Source organism: Balaenoptera ricei, chromosome 21, assembly GCF_028023285.1.
Source record: "Balaenoptera ricei isolate mBalRic1 chromosome 21, mBalRic1.hap2, whole genome shotgun sequence".
NCBI classification, from domain to species: domain Eukaryota; kingdom Metazoa; phylum Chordata; class Mammalia; order Artiodactyla; family Balaenopteridae; genus Balaenoptera; species Balaenoptera ricei.
This window is the reverse complement of record NC_082659.1, coordinates 29,364,688-29,374,155: the sequence shown is the minus strand read 5'-3', so window position 1 is coordinate 29,374,155 and position 9,468 is coordinate 29,364,688. Positions and strand designations below refer to the sequence as shown.

Sequence of the window (9,468 nt, the reverse complement as noted above, 5' to 3'; positions counted from 1 at the left end):
TTTAGTTTAGTTTAATTTGAAGGTTTTTTACTATGATGTGTTTAGGAGTTTTTTTCACTTCTCATGCTTGCGGCTCACAGAGACTCCTCTTAAATGTGTGTGTTGACGTCTTCAGTTTAGGATAATTCTTAGTATTTCCTCAGATATTTTTCTCTATCCCGTGTGCTCCCTCTCTCCCCCCCCCCCATTTTCCTGAAATTTTAAGTACATTTTAGACCTTATTACCATGTGCCATGTGTCTCGTATACACATTTGTGCATTTTTTCCATGATTTACTCTTTTTTCTACTAACCTGTTTTCCAATTCACTAATTTTACCTTCTTCTCTACTCAAACAGTTGTTAAACCCAACTATTACATTTATAATTTTACTTCTTGTACTTTTAAACTAATTTTTTGATAGATCATCATTCTCTGGTAAATTTCTCCAATTTTTGTTTTCATGTCTCTGAGTGAAGATCCACAGTGAATGAAGACAGGGCCTCTTCCCTCTCCACACACCTTTTCCACCATGATAATCAACCATGAGGCATTTTCCATCAGAGTCCTGCCTCACAAAGGATGTTTACAACAGAAATGTGAAAGCCTGAGGAACCACAGCCAGCAGGGCACTTGTTCTTCAAGAAGTCACATGCCCCGGCACCTTGCATACAACACGCTTGGCATGACAGGTGACAGCCTTGAGGACCTGAAACTTCTGACGAGAACCATCAAGAGTCACTTTTGCTTTAATACATTTCTGAGGGTGGGGACGATGAGTGCAGAATAATGTACACAAAGCTGGAAACCGACGGGTTACTTGAGAAGCTTCACCACGTTCAGACTCGGAACTACGATTTCCTTGAAGATGGGCACATAGTTTGGATTTTCCTGCCATTGGACCCTGCTCCAGATTCCTGACGATGGTCTGCTTCATGTCCTGGCTGCCGTCCCCTTGGGTGGCCAGCAGTGCCAATGTGGCCATCCTTGATGTCTGGGTATTTGCTGACCAGAGTTGAAACTTCCAGGCACAACTTCTGCAAGGGTGACAGGAGTGTTACTGTGCTCACCTGCATGTTTGCTGAATCCAGAGGCCAGCTTCTGGAATAGGAAGTGGAGCAGCTCAGCCTCCCTGACTGTCTTCTCGGCACCTCCTTGTACTCCTTGGTGCTCCAGGATGAGACGTGCTTCTGCGTGATGGCCCACAGGTACCCACCACCACTCACTCTCACCCTCTTTCTGGATGGATTTTTAGTTTCAGCAAAATCATTGAAATATTCTTCCACAGTGACACAGATGATGTGACACAGCATTTGAGCCTAACAGCCACTTCTTTGTTATCAGCTCATCGAGATGTTGCTCCAGATCCTGGAAGACCCCTTCCTGGTACCTGCTGCAGCCTCCTCGCAACAACGGTGTCTAAAATCCCATCCATGTTCGGTTGGCTCAGAGACGCGCCCTCTTCCACTTCATTTTAAAAATACTTCCTTTTAAAATTGATTAGGGGTTCCTTAAAGCTCTGACAGTTGTGATGATTGCTATCATATCCTGAACATAACAGTGTGGTGTTGCCAATTTTTCAGATGTTCTATATACAACTGAGCGTCAACTCTGTGTCTACTTAAGAAAGAATTCATTTGCTGAAGACACAAACTGGTACTTTGTTTTCAAATCTTCACTTATCTGAGTAGTAATTTACAAAATTTGTTGGAACATCTGGAAGATGGTGGTAGGGAGTGTTCCCACTTGGGCCTGCTTTGGGCTCAGTCTCTTTCATTCAGTCTGTAGTGTCTGTGTCTAGTGCTTTCTGCAGCCAGACAATGATGTTTGAAGTGAAAGCTGACATGTACAGATGGAGCAGCTCAGACACCACATTTGAAGAAAGTAAAAGCTCCAGGGCATTGACTTCCACTTCTGGGACCAGCTCCACATTCCCAGTCATCTCTGCGCTTGTATAGGGGTTTAAGACCCAGGTCAAACAGGCTCATAATCTCACTTGCTTCTAGATCTTCCTATGAGATCTGCATCCAGGTTCTCAGGGCTTGGTGGTTGAGGTTTCTGAAAATCTCATAATGGGGAGAAAAGCACGCAACCATCAGGTTTTTGGCAACAATGGGATCATCTAGGACATGCTTCCATATGATTTCCAGGTGGCAGATGAACCACACCTTGTTGGACTCCCTGGGGTTCTGCCTCTGTGCCCTCAATTCTAGCATTCGTGATTCTGTCCAAGATGACAAACATTTCCTCCTTCCAGTTCTTGGACCTCCCAAGAGGAACAAAGCTAGTTTGCATTTTTTTGGTCAAGTATGCACCGATCAATTTTTCTTCCCTTTCCATGATCCTGACAACAGAGACCAGAAAAATGGGGTCCTGGGGGATGGTGAACAGCGACCTCTGCAGCACCATCCCCAGCTGCTTGGCCAGCTCATCTGAGAGCCCCTGTGTGCTCCCAAAGTCACTGTGGATGAGGGTCATGTCCACATGGTGGTGTTCGTACATCAGCCCTTCCCAGGAGCACACTCCTGTCCCAGGTCCATCAGGTTCCAGTGGGCCTGAAGGAGTGCCCCTTGTTCAGTGAGGTCCAGGACCCCCACTCCTCACAATCTGGGACACCGAGAAGATGTTCTTGAGGCTCTCCACAGCTGCGGCGAGCTGGGTGTGCTGTACGACGGCATCCTTCATCCTTGACGTACTTGATGCTCTTGATGGATGGAACAAGTCCGCAGGCCCCCGTTGCTGTGCCAATTGTAGAAGAACTGAGCGGTAATTCCCACCCAATCTTCCCCCATCCCCTGCTTTTTAAAAGTGTGGTTGGGCTTCCCTGGTGGCGCAGTGGTTGAGAATCTGCCTGCCAATGCAGGGGACATGGGTTCGAGCCCTGGTCTGGGAAGATCCCACATGCCGCAGAGCAACTAGGCCCATGAGCCACAACTACTGAGCCTGCGCGTCTGGAGCCTGTGCTCCGCAACAAGAGAGGCCACGACAGTGAGAGGCCTACGCACCGCGATGAAGAGTGGCCCCCACTTGCCGCAACTAGAGAAAGCCCTCGCACAGAAACGAAGACCCAACATGGCTAGAAATAAGTAAATTAATTAATTTTAAAAAAACCTTAACTTTCAACTCTCACGTTGTGCATTAAAAAAAAAAAAAAAAAAAAAAGCAGGTGGAATCCACCACCCTTCCCCGCATCAGAGCAACATTATCCCTTGGCACTGCCACCCGGCGCCTGACTGGAAGTGTCATCCAATTTCTTGAACATGTTCATCACAGTTACTTTAAAATCTATGTCTTGTGTATTATATCTAGATCTGTGAGTTGTCTACATTACATATTTCTTTTCTCTTGATTTGGTCATTTGAGTCTCTCTAGTATCATTCATGGTAATTATTTATTTATTTCTTGAAGGCAAAATGGAATAAAAGAGGCTAGCGACATTGCTGTATCTCAGGAACTAGGGGGAAGCAAGGCTTGCTGGTGTGTCTGAAGGCTAACGTAGCTTGCTCGGGAAAAGCATCAAATAAGGCAGAGATGAGACTGAATCCAGCCATTCTGATTGAGTACTGGATACGGTGTATAAAACGTGTAGAAACTCTGAATAATGCTAACTTCCAGCAGATTAGAATCTATTTATTTGTTTACTCATAGGTTAGCTAGAGTAGGGCTTGGTCCCCTTGATACAATCAGTGGATGGGAGGTATTAAAGCTGGTTTCAGGCTTTGTGAGAACTGGTCTACTAGTTTGAAGTAATCCTAAAGGAAGACCTTTCAAGAATCTCAGCTGAGAGCAAAGGTTGTTAACCTGGGCCCATCACCCTTGCCAGGCCTCAGATGCCACTTCACCTCCCCAGCACTCTGAGATGGGTCAAAGCTCTGCTTAGTTTTCTAGCTTCTTAGCTGGCCTTTTATTTTGTCTTCGCAGCCTCTTATGTTGCAAATATTAGTAATAAATAATATCCTCAACGAAAAAAGCAGCACAGAATCATGCTCAGTGTTTCCATTCTCTTTTCTCTAAAACTTAGTCCTCTCAATTCCTAGCTGCCTTGATAACACTCAACCCCAATTTTTCCCCCTCCTACCCCCATGAAACTGCTGAAAGCCCTTAGCCTTGAAATGCAACTTGATCTCTTGTTTGGTACCACTTACTGATTGGCAAATGCCTTGAGGGAAAAACAGCACAGAATGGTGAACTCACCTCAATGGTTTTCTTTCCTCTTGGATCTTAGACTTTCAAGTTCTTACTGACTGTGTTGCTCTGTGATTACTTCAAACAGGTATTTAAAATTTTTTTTTAACCAGTTATAAACTTTTTTGTTGGAATGAGGCTTGGTCTGCTACAGCTACTCTCTCATGACCAGAAACATAAATTAAAAAGCATCATATTTTTATATAAAAATCAGAATTCTCATTTTCTCTTAAAAATAAAAAATTCTAGCAAAACCAGGCCCACGTTCTTGCATAGAAATAATGGCTAGAGGTAAGTAGCCCCTGTCCTTTAATTTCAGGTATACGCTCTCCAGTTTAATTATCTGGATTACTCAGTGACCCCTGAGAGTAAAAAAAGAAGAAAGTCCATAATTGAGTTTTGAGTGATATTAATACCTAATCATGTTGTATAAAAGGAGAGCTGAAGGGGACGTTGAGAAAGCATAGTCAGGAAAGTAAAAGGTTGATTAAAAGATTGTTGTATCACGCAACTCGAGGGAAGACAATGTTTCAGAACGGAGTTCGGCGGCGGGGATCATCTATGCTGAATTCTGCCGAGCCTTCAAGTTGGGCTAGTACTAAATATTCTCTAGTGAGTGACTTAAATGGAATTGGTGATCTTAGAAAGAGTCTTTTTAGCAGAATCATGGGGTTTACAGACAGAGGTTGGGGTGGCTTAAGGAGTGAATCAGAGCTGTGGAAGTAAAGTGGTGATGTAGACAACTAGTTAAAAAGTCTGATTGTGTCAGGAAGGCAAGAGAAAGAATGGTGTTGGGAAGGATGGGAGCTGAGTAATACATTTCAGAGATGAGTGGTCCTTCTTGGCTGCCTTCTTGGTGTATCAGCTGGCCTTTCCCCACTTTCTTGCAAGATGAAATGCTGCAAAGATATTTTCTTGAAGATGAGAAAGAGGGAAAGCTTGTCAGCATTTCCGTATCTCAGAAAAGAAAGAAATAAGGCTTGCTGGGCTCTCCGGAGGCTAACTGAGGTTGCTAGAGAGAGAGAAAACAGAGGCGGAGAAAAGGCTGGCTCCAGCCACTCACTGGACCCGAGTAGCCCGGCCTTGTATGACGTCATCCCCCTTCCCTGCCTTGACAGAGGCAACAATCAGAAGACAGCAGTGCAGAGGCTGCCTGAGTTTTCCTTTTGAAATACCTTTGGAGGGCTGGGACATTTTCCCCCTAGCTTCAGGGATCTGTTAATTGGCGCCCCAGTAAAATTACAGAAGCAGTCTGCCTGATAATGACTGTAAATGACAGAGACGATCAGGTTTACCTTGTGACGTCCTCAGGGGACTTGCGGTTAGTTTAGTCTGAACACAGCATCAGCTGCTCCGGTTCCTTTCTTTTCAGCAGGCAGTGGCTGGACTCATCCTGTATTCTTTCAAACCTAATTAGTGTGAGGGCTTTCCCTCCCTCTCTCCTGCCCATCCCCGCGGCCCTCCTTCCTCTCCTGCTTCCTCTCCTGTCTTGCCCGTGCTCCCTAAGCATGACGGTCTAGGCACCCAAGCAGAGTGCTTTTAGAGGGTGGGCTTTTTTGTTTCTTTGCCTTGGAAGAAACAACCCATGCCTTTGAGCTGTAGGTTATTTACTGTTCCTCCAGGAAAATATACACCAACTTGACTGAACTCCAACCTCCCTTAACTCCTTTATGGTTCGAAGGTAGTCAGGTTAAGGGTTTTATAGCTAACTAGAGATGTTTGGAATGTATTGTAGGTCTTAAACAGAAGTGAACATGCCAAATAGCTAAAGGTTGGAGGGCGTAGTTTTCATTAAAACCAAACCTCCAGATCTTTTAACTTACCAGAAGCCACCATGTGTGTATTTATGTATGTATGCATATGTATATATGTATGTGTCTGTGTGGATGTGTAATGTATATTACAGATACATGTTACACATACCTATATTGCACATACATACAAAGACACATACATACCCCTTGAAAGCCCTGCTTCTCAAACTTTAACGTGTGGATCACTTACGCATCTTGCTAAAATGCCGATTCTGATTCAACAGGTCTGGGATGGAGCCCACCTTCAGGTACTGTAGATGTTGCTGGTTTGGGGACCACATTTTGAACAGCAAATCCTGAAGAGAGTGTCACGTCTTCCCCTCCAGCTTCTTCATGGTAACCTAGTCATCCTGCTCCCCAGTTCTGTTAATTGTTGCTCCAGTGTTTCTCTAGGCTATGTGAAAGATCCATTGGATAGGGGGCATTTTTGCTATCTCCCCAAATAACAAATGCTTAGCTATTAAGTAAAGCAGACTCTGGATTTGTGTTCTGGTTTCCTGTTCTGGACAACTATGTTGGGAAATATGAAAGGTGATGTAAAATCTCTTTAGATTTATGTTAGTTTACTAATATTTCTTCAATTTGCTACATTGAGCAATTAGCTCATTCATTTTTAATTAATTAGTTTTCGTCTATTTCCAGGGATGCATATAAGGTTACGAATTCACTTCTTTGTACTGATTTATATGTATACCACGATTTTTGAAATTGCGGTCAAAAACATAAAATTTACCATCTTAACCATTTTTCAATGTACTGTACAGTAGTGTTATATATTTATATATTCTTTTGTTATAATTTACCTACCATTTCTCAGTGTTTGTAGGAGGAAGAAAATCCAGTTGAATTCAGTTAGTCATACTGCTGAAATCGTAAGTGCCAGAGTAATCTTTGAAAATATAAATGACAACACATTACTGCATTCTTTAAAATTATTAAAGAGCTTCACATTGCACTTAGAGTAAAATGTAATCTGTTCTCCTGATTAAGAGATTACATCCCTCTGGCTTATGTGCTGAGTTCTAACCACACTGACTTGCTTTCTTTTCTTGGTCATGCCAAGTTCTTTTTACTGAAATGGTTTATCCACAGGACGCTGCCACCCTTCAGTGGTCCCTGACCACCACAATTCTCTGTCACATCAATATGTTTACTTTCTTCACAGTATTTGACACAATCTGTAATTATCTTGTTCATTTATTCATTCATTTATTTTCTCCCTCCTCCATATAGTGTCTATGCTCCGTGGGGAAAGCAACTTTGTCTTCATGATTGCTCTATCCTCAGCATCTAGCACCGTGCCTGACACACGGCAAGTCGTGAATAAATATAGGTGCAAATGAATGAAGATGGATGTAATGTTCAGAATCTTCCAGTTCAACTTTCTGCTTTAAAAAAAAAGTAAAATGAGCTGGGAAAGTAGCTGAGAGAGACTTAAGAACTTGCCCAAGATCACAAATGTTTAATGAAGTATCCAAAACAAGTACTCCGGTCTCCTGACTCCCCTGCCCTGTGTTCTTTCTGGTGATCACTCCACTGGTTATTGAAGGCCTACATCAGGGATCTAGGAAGGTGATGGAGAAACTGTAGAGTGGTCCATGACTTCCCTCTGACCTATATAATGACTTTTGTGTAATACGTGCATATATTATTTTTCTCTGGCGAGGTAGACTGTAGCTTCCATACAATTTCACCAAGGTCAAAGTCTTAAAAAATCTTAAAAACCACTGGGCCACATATTCTTAAGTTCCTTGCACATTTTCTCTTGTCTTCATATCAGTTCTTCTATTGATAAGAATTGAACATCATTATGAATTAAGTATCCACCATATTACCAAAGGATGTAGTGTTATGACTTGTATTAAAATGTTGCCATCTATATGTAAAGGGTTTGGTTCTGGACTCATGGAATCACCTGACACATGAGGGGTCCTCTGTCAGTTTTATTTTTCAAGACTGGCAACATGAATGCTTAAATACTGGCTATAGTTGCATATACCTCACTCTTTCTTTAGCCATATTTTTGGTACCCATTCACCTAATATACTGCCAAATAAAGAACTTCTCATTCAAATTTCTCTGCTGCATTGGAAATGAGATCATTTGACGGCTAAGCTTTTACTCTGGAGGTTCACATGCTAAATTTAGATTAGACAATATATGTATAGCAGTGGGTTTGTGGACTTTGAATATGCGTAGGGCTAATCCATCCCTTCCTAGGAATATTTTGGTTCTACTAAACATGCTTTTGTATAAAATGGCTCGGGGAATGGGCCAGAGGAATGGTACTGTCCTTGCAGTACATGTCTGGTGGCACATCCTCCCAGGCCATGAACCATCCTCCCTTCCCCGAGGACAAGTCCTCCATTCAGAGGTACCCTGTTCCTCATCCATTGATAGCTGGGATGGAGTAGCCAAAGCTGAGCCCACTACATACTTCCTTATAGAAATCAGGATCTGAGAGGCAGAGATGGACCAGTTAAATCTTTGATGTGCCTATAACTCTATCTATAAATTTGGAATTGCAGGAAAATATATTTTGCCATGTATACGGAAAAACAAAGAAAGTCAATCTGTAAAAAGAGAAGGATGAAGATGATCTAGGTAAGCTTAAAAAAAAATTTAAAAGAGGATTTCCTTGGTCTCTGACAACTTTCCTTACAATTACTCTTTTTTCCACATATATTAAGTTGATTTCATTACAACCAAAGCTTTACTAATACAAAATTTTATTTCCTGTGGATGAATGTTTTTGTTTCATTTCTTCTATTTTGCCTGGAGGCAAATGTCTATAGGTGCTGGAGTCAAATTAACTAGGTTTAAATGTCGATCTGATCACTTACTAGCTAAGTGAGATAATTTGGACACGCTCATACTAAAAAGTTGTTTATCTAAAATTCAAATTTAACTGGGTATCCTTTCTTTTATGTGGGAATCCTATTTGTGACATAGTTTCTTCCTTTGTAAAATGGAGGTAGTGATACCAAATCAGCAAGGATGTTGAGGAAAATGTCAAGGATATAATAAACACTACGTAAAACCATTTATGAGAAATATGGCTTATTACTTTCTTTCTTCCCCCCTTCTACCTATGCTGTATCTATAACACAAGAAGGCTTACAAGGCTCACCAACTGGGAGTAAATACTTCCTGGATGTGCTGAACTTTTACTGTGTTAACAGACTAATACCGAGATGAAATGACTTTAAGATGAGGTTTACAGGGAAGTGAACTGGTTCCTTTTGGAACACGGGGAAACGCTTTATTACCTCTCATGAGATGATGTCTTTATTCTTGAATTAGGGAATTTGAAAGGCTGTATATTTCAATCTACCTGACTTCATCCAGGTACCCCATCTTGAGTATACTCTAATATTCATTCTTGTGCTAGGGTGTGCCTAGCTTTTAATTATACACAAATTTGTTTCCAATTCAAACAAGTATCTCCCCATCTGGTCTTTCTCACCTCCTATAGAAAGAGATGAGGAAAG

General features: G+C 42.0%; 1 pseudogene; it reads right to left on the bottom strand.

The window, feature by feature from the left end:
- Nucleotides 1-794: 794 nt before the first annotated feature.
- Nucleotides 795-2,663, bottom strand: LOC132356603 (exocyst complex component 3-like; annotated as a pseudogene).
- Between the last annotated feature and the right edge of the window lie 6,805 nt (nucleotides 2,664-9,468).